This window comes from Elephantulus edwardii, unplaced genomic scaffold (assembly GCF_000299155.1).
Source record: "Elephantulus edwardii isolate Elephantulus edwardi_28Jun2011 unplaced genomic scaffold, EleEdw1.0 scaffold00099, whole genome shotgun sequence".
NCBI classification, from domain to species: Eukaryota; Metazoa; Chordata; class Mammalia; order Macroscelidea; family Macroscelididae; genus Elephantulus; species Elephantulus edwardii.
The window spans coordinates 9980710-9997182 of record NW_006399849.1 but is presented as its reverse complement, the minus strand read 5'-3'; the positions used below and the strand labels follow the sequence as shown (position 1 = coordinate 9997182).

Here is a 16473-nt window from a genome sequence, read left to right as displayed (position 1 = left end):
GCAAGGCATTGTAATAAAATTTGCGAAGAGCTGGAGTCAGAAAATGAAAAGCGCAGAACTTTTTTGGCAGTTCTTAAACTGCGGGAGCTGAAGAACAAATTCAAATTTCGAGTTGCACTACTTAAGAATATTATGGGCAGAATATTAAATGATCCAGGAAGCATTAAAAAAATATACAGAATCACTGTACCAAAAAGAATTGGCTGACACAAGAATTTTATGAAACACCATATGATCAAGAGGCAATGATGATGAAGGAGGAAGTTCAAGTTGCTCTGAAGAAATTGGCAAAAAACAAGGCCCCAGGAATAGACGGCATACCAATCAACATATTTCGACAAACAGATTCTGCCATGGACGTGCTTACAAGATTGTGTCAAGAAATCTGGAGAACAACTACCTGGACAACTGACTGGAAGAGATTCATATTTTTTTCCTATTAAAAAAAAAAGATGATTCGACAGATTGGGAAAACTATCACTAATATCACCAGAGTGTGGAACAACAGCACTAATACCACACACAGGGAATATTATAAAAAGTGACTGCAACAATACATTGACAGAGAACTACCAGAAACACAAGCTGGGTTTTGAATAGGATGTGGCACTAGAGACATTATTTCCAATGTAAGATGGATCTTGGCTAAAAGCAGAGAAATGTATGTCTGTTCTTCATCGACTCTGCAAAGGCATTTGACTGTATAGGTCACAACAAATTGTGAATAGCCTTGAGAAGAATGGGAATCCCAGAACACATGATTGTGTTCATGTGAAACATGAAACATATATTTGGCCCAGGAGGCAGCCATCAGAACAGAGCAAGGAAACCCTTTATGGTTCAAAATCAGGAGAGGAGTGCATCAGGGAGACATACTGTCTCCATACCTTTTCAATATATATGAGGAACAGATTATTTGAGAGGCTGTACTTTGTGAGAAATATGGTATCAGGATTTGAGGAAGACTCATTAACAACCTATGTTAAGCAGATGATACAACCTTCTTTGCTTAAACTAAGGAAGACCTGAAGCCTTTGCTGCAGAAGGTGAAGGACTATTTTCTTCAATATGGATTGAAGCTTAACATCAAGCAGACAAAGGATCTCACCTCTGGGCCAACTGGCAGCAACATGATAGATGGAGTGGAGATTGAGGTGGTTAATGCTTTCAACTTGCTTGGCTCCACAATTAATATTTTTTACACCAGCAGTCAGGAAATCAAAAGATGAATTGCATTGGGGAAGTCTCCTGTTAGAGACCTCTTCAGAGTCTTGAGGAACAATGATGTCAGTCTGTTGACTAAGGTGCACCTGATGCAGGCCTTGATCTTCTCAATTACATACTATGCATCGGAGAACTGAACAGTGACTAAGGATGACAGAAGAAGAATTGATGCCTTTGACTTGCAGTCCTGGAAAATCTGTTGAACATATAATAAATAGACTTCCAGGAGAATAAACAGGTCTGTCTTGGAGAGAGTGAAATCAAGTTTTTCCTGGGAGGCGAGAGTTTTGAAACTGTCTCACAAAGTTTGGGCATGTGGCATGGAGGGACCCGACCTTGGAGAAGGACATCAAGCTTGGAAGTGCAGAGGGATAGAGCAGAAGAAGATCCTGGATGAGATAGATTTACATGAAAACTGGGGCAATAGGATTATGTGTGTCAGAGTCAGTGAGACTGGTTCAGGCTAAAACAGGGTTCAGAGCTGTTATACAGAGGGTCACCATGAGTAGCAGGTGACTCGATGACACAAAACAACAACAACAACAACAAAAACAACAACAACATGGTCTTGAATACGTTTCCTGCAGAAGATCAAAGACTATGGCCTCTAATATAGATTACATTTTAAAGTCAAGAAAACAAACATTCTTTTCACCAGACCTATAGGAAGTATCACAATAGATTGAGAAAAGATTGAAACCATTAATGACTTCATCTTACTTGTATCCACAATCAACCATCTTGGTACCAGCAATCAGGAAATCAGGAGATGTATTGCATTGGGGATGTCCACTATCAGGGACCTCTACAAATTCTTGAGGAGTAACAACGTTAGTTTGAAGACTAAGGTGTGCCTGTTTCAGATCATGGTGTTTCCAATCACTTGCTATGCAAGAGTTAGACAATGAATAAGGGTGATACAAGAATTATTGATGTTTTTGAGCTGTGTGTGTTGGAGAATAATGCTAAGTATTCCATGGACAGCCAAAACAAGTACAGATAAGTCTTGGAAAAGAGTACAGCTGGAGTGCCTCTTAAGGCAAACATTATAAAACTTCCTCTTACATACTTTGGACATGTATTTAGGAGAGATTGTTTTATTGTTTGTTTGCTTGTTTAAGAGGAATATAATGCTTGGAAAGGTGGAGGGTCAGTAGAAGACCTTCAACTAGATAAATTGAATCAGGGACTGCAGAAATGGGCTCAAATATGTCAGAATTGATGAGGCTGCACCAGATGGACAGGGTTCAGAACTGCTGTGCTGAGTACTCAACTTGATGGCATTTAACAACAACATCTTGAATAACTAGATTGGATGTAGATCACCAGATCTTTTTTCAGAGTGCATCACTCCGATTTCTAATATTAAAGACATTGCCTTTGACCCTTTTATCTATTCCTAGAAGGACTCTTGTGACTGTATTGAACCTACTTAGATAATCCATGATAGTCTTCTAGGATTAGGTGTGTCAGAGTCAGTAATCATACCCATAAAACTCTTTTTGATTTGTGAGATAATCTGGGCATACAGGACCATTATTCTGTGTACCGCAAGAGAGAGGGTAAACAAACAAATGACAAGTACAAAAATCCTCTTACCTGTTTTACCTATATCTTTTCCAGATGCTATTTTACATGACAAGTAGCTCTGGTGGCATAGAGATGAGGAGCTGCACTGCTAACCCAAAGATAAGTGATTTGAAGCCACCAGCTGTTTCTTGGGAGAAAGATGGGCAATCTCTTCTGTGATTACGGTGCCAGAAAACCTGCTCTAGGATCAGTTATGAGTTAATTCTGACTTGACAACACATGACAATAGCAGCAACATTTTGCATAATGGCCACACACAGATGAGCAATTCCTGGAAAAGCTGAAACCTTGATTAGGCAATGGAGCTACTCAAGGCATTGGGATATGTGGAAATAGTGTTCTGGGAAAACAAACATACAGCTGTTTTGTCTTTCCTCTCTTCTATCCTTTGAGAGCTTCCTAAGCACTGCTTCTCTCTTCCCACTAACAGGATCTAGTAGAAGATTTCAATTTATAGCTGACAATTTCTTCTGCATGAGGTTTCCCAAGAGAAAGCCCATGGGATAACAGAAAGCATATATTTTTCCAAAGAAACTTCACCTTTGTCAATTCTATGTAGAATTTTAGGAAGAACCATACGGGGAGACACACTCAGATCCAAATTGCCCTAAGACCTTTCTTTATGCTCTTTGAAAATATGATCTACAATATTAGTTTTCAAAGTTGTTGTGTCTTAGGGAAGGTAAAGCCACGCTGCTCCTTGGAGGCAAGGATTCTGAAGCTTCATCTGACATACTTTGGACATGTTGCAAGGCCAGATCAGTTCTTGGAGAGGGACATCATGCTTGGGAGGGTGGAGGGACAATGCAGGAGAAGACGACCCTCGATGAGCTGGATTGATTCAGTGGCTGGGGTCAGGGACTGGGATAGGTGTATCAGAGACAGTAAGATTGGCAAGGAATATACAGGGTTTAAGGCTCTTGTGCATAGGATTGCTATGAGTCACAGGTGACTTGATAGCACATAACAACAGCAACAACAGTCTTATCAGTGGAGGATGTATTATTTTAAATCTGTGCTTGGTCTATAAGAGGAAATGCAAATTCTCTTTTTGATATGTACCACCAGCACCAGAAGCTGCTATCACCTTGAATCTAACTCATATAGACCCATGCATGCTGCTATAGATCCATACTCTATAGGATTTTCATGGATGATTTTTTTTGAAGTAGAATACTGCACCTTTCTTCTGAGCTACCTCTGAATAGACCAGAATCTCCAAATTTTATGTTATTAACCAAGTGCATTAGCTGTGTGACTCACCATTATCTCTGACATATATACTCTATGTGTCTAGTACTTGATAAATACAGTCAACCTGCCAAAAAGGATCCCTATGGCTACTCTCTGTTTCACATTCTGTGAAGTGTGGAAGAAGAAATGATGCATTTACATGTTAGTCTATCATGACCTTTGGGAATAGGAATCTAAGGAGAAGAGTTATGACTTGGACCCTGAAATGTGAAAAATTGCTCAAAGGATACTCATATTATTCCACAACTTCCTAATTGTGTGCTTTTGACTTTCAACTCACTCATTGCCTTTCAGTTGGAATGACCTCAAAACTGATCCTCTTTGGGATTTCTGAGGCTGTAAATTACACAGGAGAAAATAGTGTTCAAATTTCTGTCTTAGAGCCACAGACTTGAATTGCTGGAGTTGTGCAACCTTTGAATTAATAGCACAACTCCCTACGAACTATACGACCAGAATGCCCTATGATTGTTGTTGTTAAGTGTCACTGTGTTCATTACAACTCGTAGTAACCCTATGAATAATGGTTCTGAACCCTTCCTTATCCTGTGTCATCTTTATCATCTTTGACATACTCAAGGTCACCATTACAGTCATTATGTCAGTCCAACTCATTGAGGGTCTTCCCTTCCTTCAGTGATGCTAGTCTATTCCAAGTATGATTTACATTTCCAAGGACTTTCCCCTCCTAACACCATGCCCAAAGTATGTGAGACAAAGTTTCACTATCCTGCAAGGAGCAGGTTGTCTTCACCTTTTCTAAGATATGTTTGTCCTTTTGGCGGTCCATGGGATATTTATTTAGCACTCCTTTCTAATACCAGAGCTCAAAGACAATGATTCTTCTTCTGTCATCCTTAGTCACTGTCCAGCTCTCTGATGCACAGCAAGTAATTGCAGACCATGTCCTGGATTAGGAACACCTTAGTCTCTAGACTGAAATAATTGCTTTTTAGCATTCTGAAGAAGTTACTTTACAGCAGATTTTCCCAATGCAAGTAATCTTTTAATATCCTGACTGCTGGTGCTGAGGTTGTTGACTGTGGAACTGAGCAGGCTGAAATTGTTAACAATCTCAATCTGCTCTCTATCTTGGTGCTGCCAATTGGTCCAGTGGTGAGGATCTTTGTTTTTGTGATGTTGAATGTCAATCTATATTGAAGGCTGCAAATCTTGACCTTCTGCAACAAATAATTCCGTTCTTTCTCAGTTTTTGCAAGCAAGGTTGTGTCATCTGCATAATTCAAATTATTGATGAGTCTTCCTCCAATCCTGATTCCACATTCCTCTTCATATTGTCCAGCCTCCCGAATGATCTGTTTTGTATATAAAATGAAAATGTATGGAGACAGAATGCATCTCTCACACACTTCTTTCCTGATTTTGAACCATGCAGTGTTTCCTAGGATATACTATATAGCTTATTAGAGGGAGTAGGTAGTTGAATATGGCAAAGAAAAATATGATAATAATATGTAGAATCAGGAAATAACATTTTTCATAAAATCTTTCAGTGATCAAATATCCCTATAATGTTCTCTTTAAATATAATGTGGAATAGATTAGAAACTAAGAAGTTAGACATATGTTGTTGTTGTTGTTGTTGTTGTAGAGGCAGCTCCAACTCACTGCAAACCTGTGAACAACAGAAAGAAACCAGATCCTAAACCATTTTCACAATATTTGCTGTGCTTAAGCCCATTGTTGCAGAGACTTCCATCTCATTGAAAGCCTTTTTTCTTTAATCCTTTATTTTACTAAGCATGATGGCCTTCTCCAGGGAATGACCTCTTGGGATAACATACCCAAAACTTACGAGATGAAATCTCACCGTCTTTGTTTTATATGGAACATTCTGGTTGTATTTCTTCCAAGAAAGATTTGTTTATTCTTTTGAAAATCTATGGTGTACTTAGTATTCTTCCTTAACACCACAATTCAAAGGCCTTCACTCTTCTTTGGCCTATCTTGTTCATTGTCTAACTTTCAAATGCATGTAAAGTGATTAACTTATGTTCTGGCTTACTGTTTGCAATTTGCGTGGGACTCGGAATACTCATTGCCATTGATCTCACTGTGTGGGACTAAGTTGGTACTATTCTGCAATGGAGATGTATTTCTTGTTAAAATGGACTTTTGAAACGACTTCTAAATCTTTGATCCTTGAGATATATTGTGCCTGTTACAATAAATGAAATGTAATCTTAAATTAAGATCTCTTCACTTCCCTTTGTAACCATAAACATTTCTTTCTGGGTAGGCTGAAAACAAAATTGATATTAGCTGCTTGCTGTTAACAATGTTGCCATGACAACTAGATTGTAGTTCCTAACACCTTGTTCACTGTTAAGAATTCAGAAATTGTGTGAAGAATCCAGAATATTGTGTGTGATGTGTGGTGGTCCTAATGCATGTGTTTAGGAGAGAGTAATAACAGAGTTATGGAGATAAATTATGTTCTTTGTATCCTCTGGTCTCTAAGTGAGGTTCTAAAAAATGGATTTGAACAAGAATATAATTTTCTTCAGAAATAAATCTTCTTGAAACTTGTAACTCTTTCCATACTATACATTGCACAAAGGACCTGTATTTCCCCATTGCTGCCTACTTATCTCTGACATGCAGAATGTGCTGTAGTATTTTCAGCCTTGAATGAGAACACAGGGAAAAACTAATGGCAAGGCAGCAATAATAAAGTACTATTTCTTGGTTCAAATAGATAGCAAAGGTATAAATGTAATTAAATGGAAATGAGTTCTTATATTTAGCTTAAATACCAATATTTTAAAGCTTTCAAAGATATTTCTTGCAGTGAAGAATTCATTTAAAGGTATGAGATTAAAAATATTGTAGGGACTTTTAAAAGGAATCTCGTCAAAATAGAAGAACTTTGCTGCTGTACTTTTTCAAAGGATAACTGTGAGCCCAAGGCTGTATACTATAGCTAAGATTTGCTTTCTTATCTGTTGGGAATTTACTGCTTAAAAAATATAATTCAAGTATCCATTGTAAAAATAGATTCCTAAACTAAAATTATGGGGTGTTCCCATGAGAGTGAGCAAACTATTTGTTATCTGGGTAGGTCTTGCTACTGCCTTTTTACACTAACTGAGAAATTGGTACTATATATTCTTGAAAACACATAGCTATATGTATATATAAGCTACTATGTATTTATAAAATAGATTTGTATACATACACACACACACACACACACATGCAAGCATAAGTACACATTGGTACTGAAGGGGGAAAAAAAGTCCAAGCTGCACTGAACACATTGGCAAAGAATAAAGCCCCAGGAATTGGTGTATTGAAGATAAATACATAGACGTGCTCAATAGTTTATGCCAAGAAATGGTGAAGACAGCTACCTGACCAATCTACTGAAAGAGACTCATATTTATTCCAGTTGTTAAAAAAGTGATATAAAAGAGTGGGGGGAAAAACTTCAGAGAAAAATATCGGACAATATCATTAATGTCACATGCAAGTAAAATCTTGTTGAAGATTATTCAAAAGCAACTCGAATTGCCAAAAATTCAACACTGACAGGGAACTGCCAGAAATTCAAGTTGGATTAAGAAGAGGCTGTGGAACAAGGATTATCATGACTGATGTAAGAGGATTTGGCTGAAATTAGAGAATACCAGAAAGATGTTTACTTCTGTTTCATTGACTATGCAATAGCATTCTATTGTATTTATTATAATAAATTAAGGATAACATTGAGAAGAATGAGAATTCATGCATTAGCCAACAAGCAGTCATCCAAACAGAAAAAGGGAACACCACATGGTTTAAAATCAGAAAAAGTGTGAGTCTGGGTTATACTCTTTCTCCATGTTTACTCAACTAAAGAAGCGGAGATATTTGAAGATGTAGCATCAAGATTTGGTGCAGACAGGTCAACAGATAATATATATCATGTTTGCTGAAAGTGAAGAAAATTAGATGACAATAGCCTCCAGTATGAATTGCATCTTACCATTAAAAAAAATCTTCATAAATCAAAAGACAAATAACATTGGGAAAGTCTACTATCAGGGACCTCTCCAGAGTACTTAAGAGCAACTCTCCGGAGTACTGGAGACTAAGGCCCATCTAATCCAGGCCATAGTCTTTTCAATTAGTTGCTGTGCATCAGAGCTAATGTACATAGATAGGGTCAGTATGAGTCACAGGTGACTTGATAGCACACAACAATGACAACAACAATAACAATGCAATCAAGACTTGGGAGGGACCAGAGAACATTATGTGAGTGAACAAACTCAGTCCCACAAAAACAAATATAAAATCATTATTGTAGAATGAGTATAAGGATCCAAAGGGTGTGTGTGGAGAGGGAGGATGGAAGCAGAGAGATGAGGATGTGCTGGGGAAGGGGGAATCAATCATGGAGTTGTATAATTAGATGGGGGGCGGTGAGGGAACTCGGAAGAATTTGTTCTCAAAAAAGAATGTATTTGAATTTTTTAAACAAACTAATATTAAAAAAATAACAATTAAAAAAATTTAAAAAGATAAAATTTATTAGAATCTTAAAAAAAAACCAGAGAGCATGGCTACCATAAGTGATTTACTATTAGAAATGGTATGACTTTAGAGAACATAAACCCTAAAACAAAATAAAAAGAAATATGATAAAGAGAGAAAATGGTGGAGTTGTTAGAGATTTTATTTGACTTGTATCTTCAATTAATGTTCATGGAAGTGTCAATGAAGAAACCAATGTTGTAGTTCATTGCATAAATTCGCTACTCACAGGTCTTTAAACTGTTAATGAGAAAAGATATCTCCTTTGAGGACTGAGGTGTGCTTGACCCAACGTATGATATTTTTAATTGCTTCATATGCTTAAGAAAACTGCACCATGCTTAAGGAACACCAAAGAAGAAAATTAGAGTTTCAAATTATAATGTAGGCTGATAATATTATGCATACCACGAACTTCAAAAAAACCCCAAATATATCTGGCTTGGTATAGGTACAGCCAGAAAGCTTCTTAGGAGTGAGAATGATGAGATTTTTGTCTTATCTATTTTCTATACGTTATGAGAATTGGTCAGTCCCTGCAGAAGGACATCATCCTTGGTAAAGTTAATTATGAAAAAGGAAGACCCTCAAGGAGATGAGCTGACACAGTGGTTGTAGCAATGAGCTCAAGCACAACAATAATTGTGAACATGGAATAAGACTAGGCAGTAGTTTGTTCTGTTGTGCAGAGCATGCCTATGAGTCTTAACCAACTCCAGGGCATCTATCAATAATAATGGTAACCCTAGGTTTAGCCTCTTCAGGAGCTTTTCAACTGTTTTCCATAGGACCTGAGACATTTTATGTTCCCACCAGCAATGTACAAAAGTTTCAAAATCCTCACATCTTCACTAACACTTATTACTTACCCCTTCTTTAAAAAAAAAATAGCCAAGCTTCAAGAAGTAATACTGAAGGATGCTTTGGGTAGAATCTTGAATGATTCAGGAAATATTAAAAAAGATGGAGGGAATGCATAGCCACTGTACTAAAAAGACCTGATTGACACAGAACTATTTTAGGAAGTAGTATACAATCAAGAACAAATAACAGGGGACCTTAACATCACGCTACTGCAAGATGCCAAGACCTATGTGGCATGGTGGGCCCAGGAGCATCTTTCAGCCACCACTTCCCCAGCATCTGCTAAAGGCTTCAGCCTAACCCAGGTGCACTCACACCCTGGCTGGCACAGAACTACTGCCTGCCAGGTTGAAGAGTTGCAGTTTCAACACCCACCTGCATCCCCACTGTCCAGTTCTAGGAGTATCAATATGCTTTGGAGGAAACACTGCTGTCTACCTACACCACGTGGGATACCTGAAGCTTAAACAGAAGAGACTGGTACAGGTGGAGTTATGCTAATTTGCAGTTTCTGGAATGCAACAGAATTCTTTGTTCTGCCATTCAGGTACAAGGAGAAACACTGTCATCTGTCCCTAAGGCCTCTGGGGTTTGGGGCAAGAAAGAAGCACAAATATATAGGTGCTTCACAAAACATTGTCATACTCTGGGTCACTATATAGTTACAACAACCTAACATTTACTAAGAAAAGACTCCCATAATGTCAAGAAAGCAGCAGTCTGCCTCAGTCTTTATGAAAAAAATAAAATAACTGTTCTTCTAAAAAATTAGAACCAACAAATACCCCAGATAGGGAGAACCAGAAGAAATATGTTGATGAAGCATTATTAGAATAGCTACAGAGAAGATAAAAATGATGGAAGAAGCATTGGAAAACATTATGAGGGCAAATACCCCAGAGACAATGATCCAGAAGAAATATACTGATGAGGAACAACTTGAACAGCTATGGGGGGGAAAAGCAAAAGATTGAATAAAGAATTGATAGTACAGATAAGGAGTCTCGAGAACTTAAAAAAGCATCACAAGACCGAAAAGGTACAGCCAACATAGCAATGGAAATAATAGAAAAGCATGAAAATGCAATCCAGAATATTAAGACTGAATTGGTAGAAGTATCTGACATGCTGGTAGCACAAAAAACTAAAGCCAAAGATATGGAAGAGAGTCTGTGAGCTGAAAGACAAGAGCCTCACCGAAAACATGACAGAAAAAAATAATTAGAGATAAGATGTAAAGAAAATGAAGAAAACATTAGAACCATGTGGGATGATATAAAAAAGAAAAACTTATGATTGGAATTCCAGAACATGGGAGTGACAGAGCTGATTAAAACAAGTGTGGAAGGAGGAGTGGCATCCACTTCCATAATAGCTTGCCTCCGGAAACCCTATGAACCTGGAGAGAGGATGAAAGGCACCCAAGCATCGAGGACTCTCCTTCATAGGGTCGCTATGAGTCACCTGCGACTCGACGGTACTTAACAACAACAACAACATGGTGGAAGAAGTACTAGAAGAAAACTTCCCAGGTATTTTGAAGAATGGGGCAATCCACATTCAAGAAATGCAGTGAACACCAAATAGACTACACCCAAAAAGAAAAACATCAAGACATATAGTCAAATCCTCCAAATTAAAAGATAAGGATAGAATTCTAAAAGCAGCAGGAGAAAAACAAAGAGTCACCTACAAAAGGGAAACAATTAGATTAAATTCCAATTTCTCAGTCGAAACTATGCAAGCTAGAAAATGAGGGAATGGCGTATACAGAAAGTTGAAAGAAAACAATTGCCAGCCAAGGATTCTATACCTATCAAAGCTATCCATCAACTATGAAGGAGATACTAGATCCTTTGCAGAAAAGAAGAAACTGAAGGAATTTTTGTAAACAAGACCAAAACTACAAGAAATTTTAAGTGAAGTCCTTCACATGGAGACACCAAAGGAAAGGGAAGGACCATAGTAACCAGAAACAACAGAAAAAGAAACACAACAAAATGACACCAGTAAAACCTGGCCTGACAGTAATCACACTTAATGTGAATGGACTAAAGACACCAATCAAGAGAAAAGAGAAGCAGAATGAATCCAAAACCAAAGCCCATCAATATGTTGCCAAAAAGAGACATATCTAAAAAAAGAAGAAAAAGACTCAAAATTGAAGGGTGGTAAAAATATATCAAGCAAATGACAACCACAAAAAAGCAAGAGTGGCAATGCTAGTCTCTGATAAAATAGACTTCAGAATGAAAACCACCATACTGACTAAAGGCACAATACACCAAAAAGATAGAACCTTGGTCAAGATTTATGCACCAAATAATAGACATGCAAAACACATAACACAACAGTTAATCGAGTTAAGGAAATAAATTGACAGCACCACAATAGTAATGGGAGATTTCAACACACCACTATGACCAAAGGATAAGTCAATGCAAAAGAAACTCAACAAAGATCCAGAAGAGCTAAACTATATAATCAGCCATCTAGATCTTGTTTATGTATTCAGGGTACTGCATCCAACTAAATCTCAATTCACTTTCTTCTCAAGTGCACATGGTACATTCTCCAGAACTCATCACATATCAGGACACAAATCAAGCCTTAACAAATTCAAAAGCATTGAAATAATGCAAAGTTTCTTCTCTGACCACAATGCCATAAAACTAGAAATTAACCACAGGAGGGTAAAACTTACAAAACCAGACATGTGGAAACTGAATAACTCTCTGCTAGAACATAATCAGGATATAAAAGAAATAAAGATTTAAATGAAAATGCTTCATGCCTCATGCCCTAATATCCCCCTTTTAGAAAGCTAATTTCTGATTTCTTATCCCTATCAAACCAGTGCTCTGAGAGAATAAGCATGACCCTTTTTCTGAAGGATCTGCTGCACAACTTGGAAACTTTGAGCATCTGCATCCAGAAGCAGAGTTCAGTACAGAGCAGGACTGAACACATCAGGTTGTAACAATCTTTACCCTAGCTCACAGCATGGATCATCTTCTCTTCATCCTTAGCCATCTGTAGCTAGGTTCAAATGAATATCAGCTACAGGCACAGGAACTCACATCTCTTCATGCATTCCAGACTTGTCTCCTCATTCAACCTTAGCCCTTACATGGACCAAGTCAAGTCAACAATAAATCAAGGGTCATCACGACTCCCTGCTCCTCAAGCCAACAATCTTTCCCTGATCATCCACACATCTAAGCATGCTAGGTGGGCAGCACTGAAAGAATACATTCAAGGTCTGCCTGTTTCTCCATTGTTGCATTCCTCCCACTTTTACTCCGGGAACCAGGTGATTGCTACTCCAATCTGAACAGCGCAGAGCCTTCCTGGTGAAATCCAGGCTGTCCATGCACGTGTATCTCGTCCTTCTGTGTGGCGCCTGTGCACACTCTGTGGGGCCTAAGGACAGCACGGGGACAGCGCGGGGCTTGCTGCTTTCCTGGGAGGCCTCCCCGTGTGAGGTCCCTTCCCATGGTCCTGTGGAACAGCCTGAAGAAGTTTGCTGTAGACCTTGGGTCATGATGGCACTCCTACGAAGATAGTTGTGAACCTGGTGTGTCTCCACAGGCCTCGTCTCCATGCTGGGGTCCCCCACCTTCAGGACAAGTAGTCCCTCTGGGTCATCATGTAGTGGCCACTGTGGCTGCAGTTCACGTCCGAGATGGAGGACACGATTTCAGAGAAGAAGGACCGGCTGCTGGGATCTTCAGACTCCTCAAAAATATTGTTGTGCCTGCCCCATGGGGTAGAGGCACGCCTGTCACTGGGGAGGACAGTGCCTCTGCTGCTGTAGACGAAGACGTTGCACTGAATATGCTGGGACTAGGCGTCCAGGATCCCCTCTGTCAACTCCTCCATGCTAGCCGGCTTGATGTCCACGGTGCCAGAACGTCTACCTGTGATTTCTAAAAGCCAGAGATTAATTCTCAGGTCATATGCAGAAAGATACGTTTCATGATCACTGTTTACGGAAGTGGAGTTTGTATGATAAATGCGGGCATTTGCTCGCTTCTACCATAAGATCCATGGGCTCTCAAGGTGGGGCTCTCGGAGTCGTCCCTCTTCCTCATTCAAGTGAGAACATTCTGCTCTAACGTTGTTCATTTATTTTCCATCCTTTAATTGTTTTATCATTTGTGGAGAGTACAGTGAGCAGCATTCATGTAGGAGTAACCATCTGATTTTGTTAATTCCCCCCCTCAATTTCTAGACTCTTTTTTTTTTTAAATATTTACATTTAAAACTTCAACAGAGAACTGCCAGAAGTCCAGGCTGGGTTTAGAAGGGGTCATGGTACTAGAGATATTGTAGCTGATGTTAGATGGATCTTGGCTGAAAGCAGGGAATACCAGAGGAATGTCTATCTGTGTTTCATTGACTATGCAAAGGCATTTGACTGTGTAGATCATAACAAACTATGGCTGACTCTGAGAAGAATGGGAATCCCAGAACACTTGATCGTTCTAATGTGAAACTTATACTTGGACCAGGAGGCAGTCATCAGAACAGAGCAAGGGAACACTTCATGGTTCAAAATTGGGAAGGGCGTATGCCAGGGATGCATCCTATCTCCATACCTTTTCAACCTATATGCAGAACAGATTATCCGGGAGGCTGGGCTCTATGAGGAGAAATGTGGGGTCAAGATTGGTGAACGATTTATCAACAATCTGCGTTATGCGGATGACACAACCCTGCTTGTTGAAACTGAAGAGGACCTGAAGCGCCTGCTGCAGAGGGTCAAGGACTGCAGCCTCCAATATGGATTGAGGCTCAATGTCAAGAAGACAAAGATTCTCACCACCGGACCAATTGGCAGCATCAGGATGGATGGTGAAGAGATTGAGATTGTACACAGCTTTAGTTTGCTTGGTTCCATAGTCAACAGTCTTGGCACCAGCAGCCAGGAAATTAAAAGGCGCATTGCCATGGGAAAGTCTGCTTTTAGGGACCTCTCCAAAGTACTGAAGAGCAATGGTGTCTCTCTGGAGACTAAGGTGCGTCTATACAGGCCATGGTCTTCACAATCACTTGTTATGCATCAGAGAGTTGGACAATAACCAAGGAGGATAGAAGGAGAATTGATGCCTTTGAGCTGTGGGGCTGGAGAAGAGTATTGAGAATACCATGGACTGCTAGGAAAACAGTTTTGTCCTGGAAAGGGTTAAACCGGGTGGCTCCTTGGAGGCAAGGATTCTGAGGCTCCGGCTAACATACTTTGGACATGTTGTGAGGAGAGACTGGTCCTTAGAGAGGGACATCATGCTTGGGAGGGTGGAGGGACGGCACAGGAGAGAAAGGCCCTCTTTGAGGTGGATTGATTCAGTGACTGGGATAATTGGGATGGGAGTGTCGGAAACAGTGCGATTGGCACAGGACAGAGCGGAGTTTAGGGCTGCTGTACATAGGGTCGCTATGAGTCGCAAGCAACTCAACGGCACATAACAATAGCAACAACACATTTAAAACTATTGACAAAGCTTCCCCAGAAAAGATCCAAACAAGTGGGAAAGTTCATTAACACTACCAAATTCTAGGACATGATCCAGGATCCAATAAAAACCTCTTAGATACTGAGTATTACTGATGCAAAAGGAAACTGGTTCTCCCTGAACGCGTGGTTGTCTAACAAACAAGAGTCAATCATTCCCATTCTTTCGGGAATATATAAAAACTAAAATAACAATTAAGAAAAACTAATGTATCTTCTCTTCAAATGTTTCTTTCAGATATGAGTCCATGATTTTTTTACTCGTGGGTGGTGCGGTCTAGCTGGTTTTTTTTCTCACCACCATTCAGCTCACCATGGTCAGTAGGTTCCTAGTGTGAATAGAGTTCAGGACAGCCGTAATTGGCATTTCTAATACATACAACATATTCAATTCCTAGACGGCACAGGCAAAAAGCTCTACAGAACAGATGGTCACAGAACTAGAATGTTTGATCATTTTACTGTGGATGTCACAAAGGGACACCAGATGTTGCCAAACTCTAGCCTTCAACTTGAACCCTCTGCTCAGGCTTTGTATTTGGCTTTTCCAGTTTCACTGATGACACAGATGTGATTCAAATCCCTGAAGTATTCATTATAGTCAAGGGCATATCCTACTACGAACTTGTCTGGAATCTCAAAGCCAACAAAGTCTGGTCTGTAGCCAACACTTCGAGGAGTTCTTTTCACCAGCAAGCTGGCAACCTTGACCATTTTTGGATTATACTGCTTGACCAAGGAAAGAAGGGTCTGTATGGTCTTGCCAGTGTCAATGATATCCTCAACAATCAGGACGTTCTTTCCAGTTAAATTTGAGAGATCATCTCCGCCAATTACTTTGATGTCCCCCGTGGACTCGTCATTACAGTAGCTCTTCAGTCTGATAAAATCTACCTTCATGAGAATGGATTTATCGCTATTTCTGTTCAGTGCTTTGATGTAATCCAGCAGGTCTGCAAAGAATTTATAGCCGCCCTTGAGCACACACAGGGCTACAATGTGGTGGCCTCCCATCTCCTTCATCACGTCCCGAGCCAGCCGTTCAGTCCTGTCCATAATGAGTCCATGAGGAATAAATACGCTTTCCAAATCCTCCACATAATGATTAGGTATACAAAACAGACCCAGGTCATAGCCCACCTCGTCGTCGCCGATCACGATGCTGGGGCTGCCGGTCGCCATCGCCGATCTCGATTTCTAGACTTTTCAAAATAGTCAAATTCTGGCTTGTGACTCTGGAAAGTGCTGTAGATGCTGGACTCCCTGCGAGGATGACGGCGGCTCTTGATCTGGCGCCAGGAGATGCCCACGCTGCCGCCCTTGTCTCCGTGAAAAGCAGGGCCCCGGAGGTGTTGAATGCCACAGTGGAGATGATGTCAGTTTCCACCCTTCCTTGTCCACGGCGCCCTTCACCTGCCAGAAGGACCACTGCCAAGTCGCCTTCCCCTCATGGGGCAGCCGTTGCCCTCCCAGGATCTCTGTCTCCT

General features: G+C 40.0%; 2 pseudogenes; both read right to left on the bottom strand.

The window, feature by feature from the left end:
• Positions 1-12637: 12637 nt before the first annotated feature.
• Positions 12638-13654, bottom strand: LOC102866355 (annotated as a pseudogene).
• A 1857-nt stretch (positions 13655-15511) lies between these two features.
• LOC102850743 lies at positions 15512-16168 on the bottom strand (annotated as a pseudogene).
• Positions 16169-16473: the final 305 nt, after the last annotated feature.